Genomic DNA, 17293 nt, shown 5'->3' with positions numbered 1-17293 from the left:
TTCCATCTTAAAAATGTATCTAAATTACGTCATATGCTCTCATTGACGAATGCGGAACAATTAGTTCATGCGTTCATGATATCAAGGCTAGATTATTGTAATACTCTACTGGGTGGTTACCCTGCATGCTTAATAAACAAATTACAGCTGGTCCAAAACGCAGCAGCTCAAGTTCTTACCAGAACGAGGAAGTATGACCATATTAGCCCGGTTCTGTCAACACTGCATTGGCTCCCTATTAAACATCGTATAAATTTTAAAATATTGCTAATTACTTACAAAGCACTAAATGGTTTAGCTCCCCAGTACTTGAGCGAGCTCTTAACGCATTATAGTCCTTCACGTCTATTGCGATCTCAAATTTCTGGCCAGTTGATAATACCTAGAATATCAAAATCGACTGCAGGCGGTATAGCACCAAAACTTTTGGAACAGTCTTCCTAACATTGTCCGGGAAGCAGACACACTCTGTCAGTTCAAAGCTTGACTAAAAACACATCTCTTTGACCTTGCATACACATAACACACTATAGACTTCTATAATTCAATGTTAGGCTGCATAGATTAGGTCAGCCGGAACTGGGAACACTTCCCATTAATCCTGATGTATTCGTTACATCATAAGAAAAATGGTATCTACGCTAATATTAGTCTCTCTTTTTATCCTGAGGTTTACCGCAGTCCGCCGGATCCAGGCTGTATCCAGATCTGATGAAGGACCTGCGTCTGGACGCGACGCCCACGCAGTCCTGAAGTGTCACTAGTCCCTCCCTGTGAAGGCCTCCTTCCCTTTACCTCTGTACAGATAGTCGTTGTCGGGATAATTCCGGTTCTCGTGGCTATGCCGAAGCGATAAAATTCTGTATTATAAATTTTAAGGCCAGACAAGTAGTTTGTTGAGGGTTGGTTTTTTAGGGAAGGAGTACATGCCTGAGCACATATATTCAAACGCGCATACCTATAGAATGAACTTTTAATAACGCATGTGCACGCCGTCGCCGTTCTCACGGGTTCGCGTTTTTAATAGTTTGCGTAGAGAGAACTTGAGAGTTTTCTGTTAAAACGGTGTCGTGTTAGCGGCCCCTAAGTTAATGGCTAATGATCGTTGCGACGGAAGTGAATCAATTAAGACTAACTTTAGCTGGAAAATAACTTTATTCTAGAGCTGTCATGGGGCCAAAACAGTCTCTGTTGCTTTGATTTCCTATTGTCACTGTAAAGCAGCTTTGGAACAATCTACATTGTTAAAAGCACTATATAAATGAAGATGACTTGACTTGACTTCTGCCTCTCCGTCTCCATGAACATTTTTCTGGAGCACGTCTCTAAACTTAAACAAAACTCATCGAATACTATTCACCCAGGCATGAGAAATATATCTTTATAATCATTTAAGTTTCTATTATTAAATTATCTAATTCAAAACAAAAACAAATATTCTCTGTTTATGTAATCTGTTTGAAAAGAGAGAGGTGTCAGTCATTCTCATTATCGTTCTGGCAGCTCATTACTGCTAATGTGAATACACCCACAGAGAGCGTGCGCTATTTAAACGCAAATGATCTGAGGCAATCCATGCAAACCTGTGAACGCCCACATCAGGTTGATAAAACACATCAAGTTTAATCAGCTTAATGTACTCTACGTCGTCTTGCTACGCTGTGAGCAATAATAATATCGTAATAATAATCCTGGGAAATTTACCTCAGAAGTGCCGGTTTAGTTTTACTTTGAGGAGCAACGGATCCATCTGAGGATTGTGAATAGTAAGTTCTTTATTCTTAAGTGCTTTGTTCAAATCGCGATATGGAATAGTGTCTGTAAACCGCAAAAAGACTGTTTAAATATGAATCGCATGTCTGTGTGTGAATGAATGAACGGCACAGATGTAGTAAACAACAGCGCGCATCTGTGCCGTTCATTCACTCTCGCACTTACATTAGTAAACATGTTATTTTTACATGAACACATATAGTTTAGCTTTTACCAAACTATATTGCTATACTGAGATGAGTATAAATCAACTAAAATATGTTGAAATAAAATGTCTTTGTATAAGCAACTTATTAAACTGCAAATTAACATTATATGCTAATATATCATAAAAACAATATGTTACAGACGAAATATTAATGTTTAGACAAGATTTTGTTGATTAGTTTTGGATAGTTTATAAAGTTTTTACTGTAAAAAAGACTACTGCCACATCAAATAAGCTTTTATAAGCATATGTTAGATATATAGTATGGGATGTTTTGTCAAAAATAAAGTAGGTATATTGAATTATTAACTAAGACGTTATTATAGTGTTTGTTCCAATATTCAAACTTAACTTAAAGACATTTGAAATATTGTTAAAATTGTAATTGTTGTTGTAATTGTAACCTTTTTAATAAAATAGCAAAATAATATATTTAAAAGGTAAATCTAAACTAAACAAAATCTAAATTGGTCAATATAAGCCTTCTTAAATTATTTTTATTGTGTTTTATTAGTGACAAATTTGGGGAGAGGATACACATTCCAAAACTTTCTGAAAATATAGTATGAGAATTAAAGGTGCCCTAGAATGGTTTTTTATATTATTTTATAATGTTTCCAGGGTTGCCCTTATAATGTTAGTATGTTTTTTAGATCAAAAATAGTCATAATTTAGAAATAAAAGGCATTTTTCCTAGCCTGATTTTAGCCTCTGATTTGAACGCTCTGTTTGAAGGGGCGTGTCTGCTGTGTGTAACTATATGTGTTCAGATATTTTTCAGGGGTGTTTTTCAAAAACGAGATTTAAGTAAGAAGGAGAAAACAATGGTGTTTGAGACTCACTGTATATGTCCATGTACTGAGCTCTTGTTATATAACTATGCCAAGATAAATTCAATTTCACATTCTAGGGCACCTTTAACTGCACAATTACTAGAAATGTTTACCTTGGATATTATACAATTTGCATGCATACAAAATTTGTGGAAAAAGACAAAAAAAAAAATCCAACCCTAGGACATCATTATTATTTTAAATTATTTTAAAGAAAGAATTCCAAAAGTTTTGTAACTTGGGACAAAATACACACATATGGCCAAGGTTACATGGTGAAAGATTACATTTATCACACAAATCTGAAACATTGGGATACATTTTAGAAAGTTTTGTCTTCGAGAGATGAGCTCTATGAATAGTTTTAAATTGTATAAAGCTAAGCCTAGCACACGAAGTGGTGGTACTTACATTGTCTAATACTCTACTCCAGTAGTCATCCTCAAACTCTAAGTCAAGTTCCTCTTCCCAAGCCCTGATAGTTTTAATGTTGTGAGCATTAACCTTTGACAAGATGATTGCATATATCTTTGAGATAATCCCACCCACATGAGGATTCAGTTTAACCCTCTGGGGACCAAGGTGTTTTTGGGGTCCTTGAGATGTTTTGACATGCCCTGACATTTGTGCTTTTTTCAATTGCTTATAAACATATTAATGGCACAGGTGAAATTACACTCTATTTAGCACAAACAGGGCTACCATAATATGTGAGCAACATGTATGTACATGTTTGTATTTTTGAGAGAATATTGTTTATGCATGTTTATTGATAAAAATTAAAATTAAAGTTTCTGAAATAAGGCCACAAAACACATACTAAATATGTGTCCACAAGACTTTTGACTAATGGATGTTGTGGCCTAGAGTATTTGCTTCAAAATGATCTGAAAATCATCCTGCCTAACCATTCACATAAAACCATAGGTTGCTTAAAATTGTGAAAAACGGCCCAACCCCCTCATGTATAATTAGGTGATTCTCACCTGAGAAGACAAAGATGCATTCATTTCATTCAGGTGTGTCACAAGAAAGAATGCAAGGAAAATATATATACATATGTACACACAGACATATATATATATATATATATATATACACTCACCGGCCACTTTATTAGGTACACCTGTCCAACTGCTCGTTAACACTTAATTTCTAAGCAGCCAATCACATGGCGGCAACTCAGTGCATTTAGGCATGTAGACATGGTCAAGACAATCTCCTGCAGTTCAAACCGAGCATCAGTATGGGGAAGAAAGTTGATTTGAGTGACTTTGAACGTGGCATGATTGTTGGTGCCAGAAGGGCTGGTCTGAGTATTTCAGAAACTGCTAATCTACTGGGATTTTCACGCACAACCATCTCTAGGGTTTGCAGAGAATGGTCCGAAAAAGAAAAAACATCCAGTGAGCGGCAGTTCTGTGGGCGGAAATGCCTTGTTGATGCCAGAGGTCAGAGGAGAATGGCCAGACTGGTTCGAGCTGATAGAAGGGCAACAGTGACTGAAATAACCACTCGTTACAACCGAGGTATGCAGCAAAGCATTTGTGAAGCCACAACACGCACAACCTTGAGGCGGATGGGCTACAACAGCAGAAGACTCCACCGGGTACCACTCATCTCCACTACAAATAGGAAAAAGAGGCTACAATTTGCAAGAGCTCACCAAAATTGAACAGTTGAAGACTGGAAAAATGTTGCCTGGTCTGATGAGTCTCGATTTCTGTTGAGACATTCAGATGTTAGAGTCAGAATTTGGCGTAAACAGAATGAGAACATGGAACCATCATGCCTTGTTACCACTGTGCAGGCTGGTGGTGGTGGTGTAATGGTGTGGGGGATGTTTTCCTGGCACACTTTAGGCCCCTTAGTGCCAATTGGGCATCGTTTAAATGCCACGGCCTACCTGAGCATTGTTTCTGACCATGTCCATCCCTTTATGGCCACCATGTACCCATCCTCTGATGGCTACTTCCACCATGTCACAAAGCTCGAATCATTTCAAATTGGTTTCTTGAACATGACAATGAGTTCACTGTACTAAAATGGCCTCCACAGTCACCAGATCTCAACCCAATAGAGCATCTTTGGGATGTGGTGGAACGGGAGATTCGCATCATGGATGTGCAGCCGACAAATCTGCGGCAACTGTGTGATGCCATCATGTCAATATGGACCAAACTCCCTGAGGAATGCTTCCAGCACCTTGTTGAATCTATGCCACGAAGAATTGAGGCAGTTCTGAAGGCAAAAGGGGGTCCAACCCGTTACTAGCATGGGGTACCTAATAAAGTGGCCGGTGAGTGTATATATATATATAATCAAAATATAAATGAAAGACAAAAGCACATTTTTAGTCATACCTGGAAACAAATCCTGTTCAAATAGGTTATATGGGCCATTCAATAGAATTGGTTCAAAGTTAGAGTTGGAAACATCTTGAAAATAAAATTGTCTTTTTCCATAAATCTCTTGTAAAGTATTATTTTTTAAAGTAGGCCAATACATTTTATTATACATATTTCAAAGTTAAGGATTCATTATTTTGATATAGCCTAGTTGGAACAAACACTATAACAGTTATTCATTATTTTGATATAAGCTAGATATAACAGTAAACACTATAACAGTTATTTTTGACAAAACATACTATATATTTAACATATGAGCAGAAACTGCTAACAAAAGCTTATTTGATGTCTATTTTAGAGTTAAAACTTTATAATCTATCCTAAACTAGTCACACACACACACACACACACACAGACACATGATTAAAATTTAAACAGTAGGCTATTTTTGCGTTTACAGACACTAAACTTTATTATATATCGCGATTAGAACAAACCACAAGAATAAAACACTTACAGTTCAGCTCGCTCCTCGAAGTGAAAATAAACCAGCACTTGTTCTGAGGTAGGTCAATTTCCAAGGATTATTCCTCACAGCCGCGCAAGACGACAGTACATTAATCTGACTAAATATAGTGTGTTTACAGAGTTTGTGTGGGCGTTTACACGTCTCAATGTGTTGCTTCAGATCATTAGCATTTGAATAGCGCGCGCTCTCCGTGGGCGTGTCACATTAGCGGAATAATGAGATGCGAGAACGATAATGAGAACGGCTGACACCTCTCTCTTTTTATATAGATTACATAAACGGAATATTTATTTTAGTTTTAAATTAGATAATTTAAAAGTACAAACTTAAATGATCATAAACATATATTGCTCATGTCTGGGTGAATAGTATTAGCTGAGTTTTGTTTAAGTTTAGAGACATGCTCCAGAAAAAAAGTTCACGGACACGGAGAGGCAGAACGCACACCCTGTTTATTTTCTTTATTTTACAAAAGCACAATATTTTATTTCGATTGTAGGTGGGCACATAAGAAAGTAGACATTTAACAGTTTTTTTTAATATGTTTCATAACTCTGTACACTGTAAAAAAAAATCCAGTAAAAAAACGGCAAATCTCTGGCAGCAAAGTTTCCAGATGGTTTCCGTTAAATTACAGCAAATAACCGTTTCACAAAATTACATGGAAAAACCGTAAAAATACAGAATTTACTTTACAGTCAAAATTGATTAAATTACAGTATATTACTGCTGATAATGGCTTATTAAACCGTGGAAAAACGGATAAATTATGTCAAATTACATTAAAAAGGCATTTAACTTTCAGGTTAAACTGTAAATTTAGGGTTTTATAAAGTTATTTTATATAATAATGCTGTCTATCTACAGTAATTATCTTTTAATATATAGTTTTTCTGTGTTAAATAACAATGAAATGATGTATAAAAATGCATAAATTAAAATACAAATGTTTGTAAATTTAGTTTTATTTTTTATTTGTACAGATCCAATTTCACAACTTTGACCAATCTCTATTTAAGTACTTAATAATAGCAAATTTACAGTCACTTTCTGTTAATTAACTAAATGTATGAGTACAGAATACCTGCACATTTACAGTATTAGTAACTGTACAAACACTGAACATCAAGATAAGTGATTAATTGGAAATAGAAGCTTAGTATATAATTTAGAACATGTAAAAATATCCACATTAAAAGGCAATTGCTGTATACCTTTATAGTCTAATATAACTTTTTTTTAAACATTTACAATTACATTTAATCCAAAGTGATTTACAAATTAAGATAACGATAGAAGCAACAAGTGCAGAGACAAGTCCCAGTTAGTCTAGCACAGTACACATAGCAAGTTTTTTTGTTTTTTTTTTAAAAAAAAACAAAGATTTAGTATAATTGGGGCAAGTGTTTATGAAAAAGGTGGATCTTTAGCAGTTTCTTGAAAATGTGTTGAGTTGCGCTGGTCATTCCACCAGCTGGAAACAGTCCAGGTAAAGGTCATTGAAGAAAGTGTTTTTGTGTCTCTTTGGGATGATGGCACAAGGCGCCGTTCATTTGCAGAACACAAGCTTCTGGAGGACACATAGATCTAAAGTTTATGTATAGGGCAACCTTTAACCCTCTGGGGACCAAGGGGTTTTTGGGGCCCTTGGGATGTTTTGACATGCACTGACATGTGTGCTTTTTTCAGTTATTTATAAACATGTTAATGGCAAAGGTGTAAATTCACTCTATATAGCACAAACGGGGCTACCATAATATGTGAGCAACATGTATGTACATGTTTGTATTTTTGAGAGAAAATTATTTATGCATGGTTATTGAAAAACTTAAAAATAAAAGTTTCTGAAATAAGGCCACAAAACACATATTGATTATTTCTTCACAAGACTTTTGAAAATTGTATCACATAGTCTAGAATATTTGCTCCAAATCTATGTGAGAATCATCCTGACTACTCATTCAGATAAGTCAATAAAGTCTTTTAGAATGTGTATGACGTGTTTAGTTTGAGAAAGCTTTATGCAAGGAGGCGTTGATCTCTCATTAATATGTATGGCATTTCACACCTGAGAAAGACAAAGACCCTCCCATAATGGCCCTATTAGGTGCTATCAGGCCATATCAGTATGAGGAGCCTTGCACAAAGAATGAGGAGATTTAAAAAAGAATGGCTTTTAGATTGTTTGGATTTATTTACAACACAACATAATCCAAAGATACACAACAAAGGACTGGTTTCTAGTTAAAATTGCTTTTTAATTATATATACACACACACACACACACACACACTGCTTAGAATAAGTGAACACACCCATGCTAAAGTTGACTAAAAAGAGGAATACAAAATCTTAATGCCTTAATTTAAAAAATGAGGAAAACTCCAACCTTTAGGGACATGAATAATGTCCCTGAATTCTTTGTGAATGAATAATGTATCGCAAATAATTAAATGTTCTTCTTTACAGGGTGCATACAGGGTGCATACGTCTGGACACTTCTATCACACACCCTTAACCATATAGACATGGTTTTATTTCAGTTCAAAGTTAGAGTTGAAAACATCTTGAAAAGAAAATTGTCTTTTTCCATAAATGTCTTAGTTTGATCATACATATTTCAAAGTTGAGGATTCATTATTTTGATATAGCTTGCATTGGAACAAACATCTTAGTTGATTAGTTTATTGACAAAACATAAGCTTATTTGATGTCTTTATTTTGAAGCTTATTTGAAGCTTATTTGATGCTTATTTGATTTGAAAAACTTTATCCAAAACTAGTCAACGAAATGTTCTTTTATTTCATCTGTAACAGTGCGTATCTGTGCGTTTATTCATTCACACACACACAGAAACATGATTCACATTTAAACAGTATGCTATTTTTCCGTTTACAGACACTAACGTTATTCTATATCGCGATTAGAACAAAGCACAAGCATAAAACACTTACACTTCTCAGCTGAATCTGTTGCTCCTCCTCGAAGTGAAAATAAACCAGCACTTCTGTGGTAAATGTCCCAGGATTATTCCTCATAGCCGCGCAAGACGAATCTTAATCTGACTAAAAAATATAGTGTGTTTACAGAGTTTACAGCATTTGCCTGGGGGCGTTTATCTATTTTGCATATGGCCTCAACACATTATCTTATGAATAGCGCGCTCTGCGAGTGGGTGTGAACAAATTAACGATAATGAGCTGAGACAGGAGAAACTGTACTTCTTTTTGGTTTCATACAGATTACACTGCAGGAGAATAGTTGTTTTAAATGTGAATTGTTTTATTTAAAAGTAGAAATTTAAAGCGTTCTTTAGACGTATGTTTCATGTTTGTGTGATAAGTATTAGCTGAGTTTCCGTTAATTTTCCAGACATGTTTCAGAAAGATTTTTGCGGAGACAGAGTGAGCTGAAAGCGCACCCTGTTTATTTTATTTATTTTAAAAAAACACAAGGTTTTGATGTTAATGTGAGTGTACACAAAAAAAGAAGACCCTCTATAGTTTATAATCATGTATTGATTTTATTTATATGACCATAAATGACGGAGTATTTTAAGTCTATGTTGCTGCTATGTGAAAAAAAAACAGCAAAACGCGCCGGCGCGTTTGCCGTCCGCAGAGGGTTAAAGAGCACTCTTGCTGCAGCATCTGGATCAGTTGCAGAGGTTTGACTGATGCTGGAAGGCCTGTCCAGAGAGAATTACAATATCCAGTCTGGATAGAGCAAGAGCTTAGACCAGGAGTTGTGTAGCTCCGATAGGAAGGGCCTGATCCTCCTAATGGTGTAAGGCAAATCAGCAGGATCACAGCAAGTATGGTTTGTCTGAAACCATAAAGCAGTTCTGTCTTGGCAAGGTTGAGTTGAAGGTGAAGGTCATTCATCCAGCAAGAATGTTCCATCAGCTAGGCCGAGATGCGAGCAGCAACCGTCAGATCATCTGGCTGGAATGAAAGGTAGAGATAAGTGTCATTAAGATAGCAGTGTGTCAGGTTGTAGCAGGCTGCTGAAGACGAGGACACGGAACTTGCGATATAGGTATTTATTTACAAACTTAACTTCCATGAACAGACAAAAACAAAGGGAAAGGAACTCCAGGACTTCAAAACATACAACCATGCATGGACGACGACCAACCAACACTGAGGGGCAAACACAGGGTTTAAATGAACAGGGACTAATGGGATGATTAACAGAAAACAGGTGCAGGGAATTTCTAATCAGACATGGCGGGAAAACTAACAGGACTGAACCAAAAGTCACAACAGACGGGGGAAACAAGATCTCAAAACAGAACTAAACACATTGAAACCGTGACAGTACCCCCCCTTCTCCGAAGGCGCGACCTCGCGCCGTACAACATCCAAAGGGGTGGGAGGGTGGGCGCCCTGGAGGCTGACGAGGGCATGGTGATGCAGGGACAGGAAGCCTCCAGGGCGGAGCTGGTAGCTTGGGGAACCGGGGTGGAACCGGCTGTGGACGTGGCCATGGCGGAGCTGGATGTGGGCGTGGCCACGGCGGAGCTGGACGTGGGCGTGGCCACGGTGGAGCTGGACGTGGGCGTGGCCACGGCGGAGCTGGACGTGGGCGTGGCCAGGGCGGAGCAGGACGTGGGCGTGGCCAGGGCGGAGCAGGACGTGGGCGTGGCCAGGGCTGAGCAGACGAACCCTTGGGCGTCCAGGGCGGAGCTGTCGGACCCTCGGGCGTCCAGGGCGGAGCTGTCGGACCCTCGGGCGTCCAGGGCGGAGCTGTCGGACCCTCGGGCGTCCAGGGCTGACCTGTCGAACCCTCGGACGTCCAGGGCGGTGCTGTCGGACCCTCGGGCGTCCAGGGCGGAGCTGTCGGACCCTCGGGCGTCCAGGGCGGAGCTGTCGGACCCTCGGACGTCCAGGGCGGTGACGACCCTTCGGACGGCCACGGTGGTGAAGACCCTTCAGGCGGCCACGGTGGTGAAGACCCTTCAGGCGGCCACGGTGGTGAAGGCCCTTCAGGCGGCCACGGTGGTGAAGACCCTTCAGGCGGCCACGGTGGTGAAGTCATCAACCTCGTAATTAAACTTAACTACGCAGGGAAGCTCAGGCTCGATGTCTCCCACGGTCAAAGTTGAGCCGCTCAACCAAAGGGCATGGTCTATGTATTGAGCCAGGGAAAAGTGAATCTTCCCACCTGGCAAACAAGACCGGATAGGTTCATTTAACCCTATCCTAAAAAAGTCCTTTAGAGCCACATCATTGAAGTCCACCAGCTGAGAGCGTTCGCAAAACTCTCTTACATAATCCTCTATGGTGAGGTCTCCTTGGCGCAGGTTCAGGAGAAACAGAACTGCTGGATCCATACCGTCAGGTATCTGTTTCCTTTTTGTAAGGGTTGGTCGTTCTGTCAGGTTGTAGCAGGCTGCTGAAGACGAGGACACGGAACTTGCAATATAGGTATTTATTTACAAACTTAACTTCCATGAACAGACAAAAACAAAGGGAAAGGAACTCCAGGACTTCAAAACATACAACCATACATGGACGACGACCAACCAACACTGAGGGGCAAACACAGGGTTTAAATGAACAGGGACTAATGGGATGATTAACAGAAAACAGGTGCAGGGAATTTCTAATCAGACATGGCGGGAAAACTAACAGGACTGAACCAAAAGTCACAACAGACGGGGGAAACAAGATCTCAAAACAGAACTAAACACATTGAAACCGTGACACAGTGATAGGAAAAGCCATGTTTCTAAATCTAAACGACAGAGCCTAGTTACAAAAAACAAAACAAAAAAACAATAGATGGGTTGAATCTAACACAATCGTGGTCTTACTGTAGCAAAACCAAACCTTGTGCACACTTTTAGTGCAATCACATGAAATCAGAAGACTCGTCATTACTATTTTTTTTTTAAGTTAATTCTTCCCATACCTTGTTTGCCATGATCATCTGCTTTCCACAGGACCTGAAATCACAAAAAAAATAAGTTATTTTAAAACTCAGTATTACATTTACACATGTCAGAATGTGTTGCATTGGGACAGTGCAAAAACTCAACTGACTATGATCTGGAAGCTGAGCAGGAAAGGTTACCAGTATGTTTTGAGCTGATTTTAGCTACATATAAATTAAAAATGAATATGATTTACCGTGACCTAGCTGCATCAGTTACACATAGGGGTTCATTATGTTATATTCATACTCTAGTCTTCGCTGTATAATTAACAAGTAACGTTACAGAACTGAATTCGATTTCTTAACATTCTTGATAGAGTTAACTTAGTCACGTTAACCATTTCAAAATTAGCCATGGTTTAACTAACGTTACAAAGAAAACAAACAAACAAAAAAGGTAGGTCCATTTTTAGTAAAACTGTGGTTATTAAATTGGTAATAAATCTGCCAAAAACGTGGTTACTACAATTTTACTATAATAAAATCAAGGATGTTTTTTTAAGACAGGAGTTTCAGCTTCCAGACAGTGTTTCAAAATGTCCCGCCGTTTAAGAGATTGATTGACTGACTATCACAACGAAGATTTTATACAAAATTGGACGGACTTTGATACGCATAACAAGTCTACTAAAGCTTGTTTTAGGTCTTTAGAGATGTTCAACTGATCTTTCTTAAAACAGATGGAAAATTGAAAGGCATGCTGCAGTGTTTTGCCCTCCAGCTCTCGGCAACAGTTATGACTGAACATTTATGAATGCTAACGTTACCTTGGAAACTGTCAATTAACACAAATGTAATATAAAATATCGTTTACATATTATAGTATGAGACTCTTACCTCAGCCGGTGATCGGTTGCTTGGCATGATGATGTCCGCTGTGACGATCCAGGCTCACTGAAAAAGGGCGCGTTATTTCCGAACGGACTGACTGACACCCGGACTGTAACGTTAACCCAACTCATGTGTTCAGTGCTCCTGGTTACGGCTGCTCCAGACGAATACGATTATAGCTTTGAACCACTGTGATCGCAAACAATCCACTTCACAACCGTAGACTAAATTCAAATCTCCCGCTTGCCCTTGACACAGGTCCAAACAGCTAACCGTTGTGGTGGGCGGGACTAAGCAACGGAAAAGTATTGGCGGATAATTTGAATCTGCGTCATTGCGCAACATGGACTTCAATGTTTAATTTGTGTGACTTTACCAAAGCATTTGATTTGCAAGCATATGTATTCCATTGGCCCTCATTTATCATTCTTGCGTAGAAACGGGCGTATATGTTGGCGTAAGATTATGCTTACACTCCTCTCACCGCCTGATTTATGAAGCTGTGCATACCTTTGAAATCCAGGTGTACGCAATACCTGCCCTTGATAAATCCCGCGGCTGAAAACGATCGTCATTAGAATAACACGCCCCTATATATTCAAGTCTCCGCTTCCCCCACGCCCTCATTTTACGCCATTTACACACGGAAGACAGCACAGAAGAGAAACTTCTCCGACGTGGAGCCGAAATGACCTATCACAATGCATTATTTTACAGCACGTCTTTTGAAACAATTAGCATTCAATTTCGAATCACGTCACATGTATTGGGGTGTACAATATTGATGATGATGATGTGATGTGGAGTACCATTCATTCACATTAATAATTGCATGACAATTTGTAATATTCTTCTTATTATTATGATTTTTATTATTAATGACGCTTATTGTTATTTAGAAGAAGAACGTCGTTATTATTATTTGTATTATTATTATTATTTAAAAGAAGAAGAATGTATTTTTTATTATTTTGTCAGTCTGAATTATTTTTTGGTCATTGAAAGCCTTTCATTACCGAACCCAGTCCGTGCACACCTGCCGGCCTAACCATGAAACGTCAGGGTAAAGCGCACAGGCTCGCAACTGAAGGAATACATATGGCTACAAATCAAATGCTTTGGTAAAGTCACACAAATTAAACATTGAAGTCCATGTTGCACAAAAATAAACACTGAAGTTTATAATTACTATGTTGTTGTCGTTGGTCATATTATCATATCTTTTAGTTTGTCAGTGCGTTTTGTGGTGTTAGGAATTGTTTTTCTGCGCATTTCCGCACTAACTCAAAACGTGCGTACACCACCTCCTGACCTGGCGTAGGATTTGAGCGTGCCGTACGCCAACGTCCATATTGATAAATCTCAAAGTCACCGTGGTTTTGGGTGTACGCCAGGTGTACGCTGGAAATTTGGTCTATGCACTTTTGATAAATGAGGGCCATTGTGTGCAGCAACGCAGATTTGGAAAAATATTCATAAAACACATAACATGAAATTAGGGGAGAATAATACAAATGATTATCAAAATGAGCACATTTGCAAGACAAGATTAAAATACGGTCTGAAAGATTTGTAAGACTTTATTGCTATACGACTATAAAGATTTTATATTTGCAAGACAAAATTTAAAAGACTGTTTGTACTGTATACAAATACAATTATTTAACCTTAAAACTCACTTTGACACCCACATGCTTAATGATCTTCAAGGACAATATGTTAAATGACTGCTGATTTCTGCAGTTATACCTTCTTTTCTTTGTTTTCTAATTTCACAGAAATAATCTGTAAAATATTACTGAATATTTAATGTAAAATTACACATAACCCTGTAAAAATACAGACAATTTCCTAAAAAAAACGGTAAAATTGATGTAAAACCAAAATACAAACAATTATCTGTAAATATAATAGTGGACCTTTAAATTACAGCAAAAATCTGTAAATTAACAGGTATTCACTGTATAATGAAAAAACGGCAAAATTCTGTAAGTAATACAGGGCGTTACCTGTAAATTAACTTTTTTTTTTTACAGTGTATGACCAGAAATGATGGAGTAGTTTAAGTCTATTTTTCTGCTATGTGAAAAAAATCTGCCAAAACGCACGAGTGCGTTCTTGGTCCCCAGAGGGTTAAAAGCCTCTTCCCATGTAGACTTTGTAGGCAAAGAGGGAAACCCGGAGAATAGAGAGGAGGCACAGTGCCTAATTTGAAAATAACGAAATAGGTGAGAAGGAAGCAGATTAAATGATGAGGATAATTCAGAAAAACGTCTCGGGTTACGTATGTAACCCTTGTTCCCTGAGAAGGGAACGAGACACTGCGTCGGTGACGACACTAGGGGAACGCCCTTCAGCGTAGCGCGTCTGAATTTATGAATGAAACCGAATCCAATCCTATTGGCGTTGCGTGATGACGTAGCGTGTGACGGCATAAGCGGATGTGTACAAAGGCACGCCGGCACAAGCAAAGTCAGCTCTTTGCTATGAAGCAAGTGCTCCAAGCAGGGTGAGGTGTGGCGAACCGACGCAGTGTCTCGTTCCCTTCTCAGGGAACAAGGGTTACATACGTAACCCGAGACGTTCCCTTTCGAGGGACTCGAACTGCGTCGGTGACGACACTAGAGGAACGAGATACCCACTATGCCACAACGAACCCCGGTCATCCTAGTGTGAAGCTGTCTTCAGCCACAACTTAGGACGAAAGCACTCGTGCACCGGGTGTAGAGGGAAGGTCCAGACTGTAAAACCTCATGAATGTGTGCGGAGTGGCCCAGCCAGCCGCCTCACAAATATCATGTATGGAAACCCCTGAAAGGAGGGCTCTAGAGGACGCCATGCCTCTGGTGGAGTGAGCCCTCACGGCCATAGGTGAAGGCAAATTGCGCACCTGATAGGCCAGGGAAATAGTCTGAACGATCCAGTTGCTGATGGTCTGCTTAGAGGCGGGAAGCCCCTTCTTGGGAGACCCAAAACACACCAGCAACTGGTCCGACTTCCGCCATGAGGAGGACTTCTGGATGTAATACTGAAGTGCTCTGACAGGGCAGAGCAGATGAAGTCTCTCCTCATCCGCCGTCACATGAGGCGGAGGATGAAATGCCTGCAGAACCAAAGGCCGTGCCACATTAGATGGCACCTTGGGCAAATAGCCAGGCCTGGGGTGAAGGATGGCCTTAATGTTGTCGGGAGCAAACTCCAAGCACTCATTGGAAATAGAGAGCGCCTGGAGATCTCCTACCCTCCTCAGAGAAGTAATAGCCAACAAAAAGACCACCTTAAAAGAAAGGTTCTTGGCCTCAGCCGACTCCAATGGCTCGAAGGGGGCCTCGGCCAGCCCTTCGAGCACCACTGCCAGGTCCCAAGAGGGAACCCTGGTGCGAGTCGCAGGTCTCATCCTCCAGGTTCCACGGAGGAAGCGTACGACCAGGTGATGCCTCCCCAGAGGACCATCACCCAGAGGAGCGTGGAAAGCCGCAATGGCAGCCACATAAACCTTGAGTGTGGACGGGGTAAGCCCGGCAGAAAAGCGGTCTTGGAGAAACTCCAGTACTGAAGCCACTGGGCAGTTAACTGGGTCCAAATCATGCTCTCTGCACCAAATGGAAAATACATTCCACTTAAGGCCGTATAACTTCCTCGTGGAGGGAGCTCTGGAAGTTAGTATAGTCTCAACTACTTCTGCTGACAGGCCGGCTTCTAGGTACTGTGCCCCCTCAGGGGCCAGACCCACAGTTTCCACAGCTCGGGCCGAGGGTGGAGAACTGAGCCCCCCGCCTGAGACAACAGGTCCCTCCTCAGAGGGATCTGCCATGGCGGGCCTGCCAGAAGCAAGATGATGTCCGAGAACCATACTCGGGCCGGCCAAAACGGGGCTTCTAATAGTAGGCTGACTCCGTCCTGACGGACCCTCTCCAGAACTGCTGGGAGCAGAGCGATTGGGGGAAAGGCGTACAGACGCAGCCTCGGCCACGTCTGCACAATGGCATCCAACCCCAGCGGGGCTGGATGTGTGAGGGAGAACCACAGTGGACAGTGAGTCGTCTCTCGAGACGCAAATAGGTCCACTTCCACTGGGCCAAACCTCTCGCATATTAACTCCACCACCTCGGGGTGGAGTCTCCAATCCCCGGGCCTCAGCCCCTGCCTCGACAGCATGTCTGCTCCCTGGTTCTGGTCCCCCGGGACATACATCGCCCTGAGAGACGACAGTCTCCGCTGGGACCACAGGAGGATCTGATGCGCCAGTCTGCACAGAGGGCGCGACCTCAGACCCCCCTGATGATTTAAGTAAGATACCACCGACATGTTGTCGGATCTTACTAGGACATGGCGACCATGGAGGTCTGGCAGAAAGCTCCTCAGAGCCCGGAACACCGCCAACATTTCTAGGCAATTTATGTGCCAAGAGGAATGTTGGTCCTGCCAGAGACCTCTCGTAAAACGGCCGTCCATGACCGCGCCCCAGCCCGTGAGGGAGGCGTCTGTCGAAATAGATATCCGGTGACACGACGCTCCCAGCCTGGGACCCTGGGACAAGAACCAAGGCTTCTTCCAAATTGATAGGGAACGAAGGCATCTGCGCGTAACCCTTATCAAGCGGAATGGATTTCCCCTCGGGGAAAACCCCTTGGCTCTTAACCACCACTGCAGGGCTCTCATGTGCAGCAGGCCAGAAGGTATCACGCTGGACGCTGCTGCCATTAGACCCAACACTCTCTGAAAGTGTTTGACAGTGACGGCCTGGCCTAGCTTTATCCTGGACACTGAGGTCAGGATAGACTCGATCCGAGCAGGAGACAATTGTGCCTGCATCGTGACTGAGTC

At 40.8% G+C, this 17293-nt stretch overlaps 1 long non-coding RNA gene across 1 annotated transcript; it reads right to left on the bottom strand.

Moving 5' to 3' along the window:
• Positions 1 to 9326: 9326 nt before the first annotated feature.
• LOC130077188 (uncharacterized) lies at positions 9327 to 12576 on the bottom strand. Its single transcript, XR_008805713.1, has 3 exons — positions 12473 to 12576; positions 11612 to 11645; positions 9327 to 9639 (listed from the first exon to the last, which is right to left on the bottom strand). It is a non-coding gene; the product is annotated as an uncharacterized LOC130077188 (long non-coding RNA).
• Between the last annotated feature and the right edge of the window lie 4717 nt (positions 12577 to 17293).

The sequence above is a fragment of the Rhinichthys klamathensis genome, unplaced genomic scaffold (genome assembly GCF_029890125.1).
Source record: "Rhinichthys klamathensis goyatoka isolate OS25496 unplaced genomic scaffold, OSU_Roscu_1.1 h1tg000722l_1, whole genome shotgun sequence".
NCBI classification, from domain to species: domain Eukaryota; kingdom Metazoa; phylum Chordata; class Actinopteri; order Cypriniformes; family Leuciscidae; genus Rhinichthys; species Rhinichthys klamathensis.
Note: the sequence above shows the minus strand (reverse complement) of the source record. Positions and strands in the feature narration are given on the sequence as shown.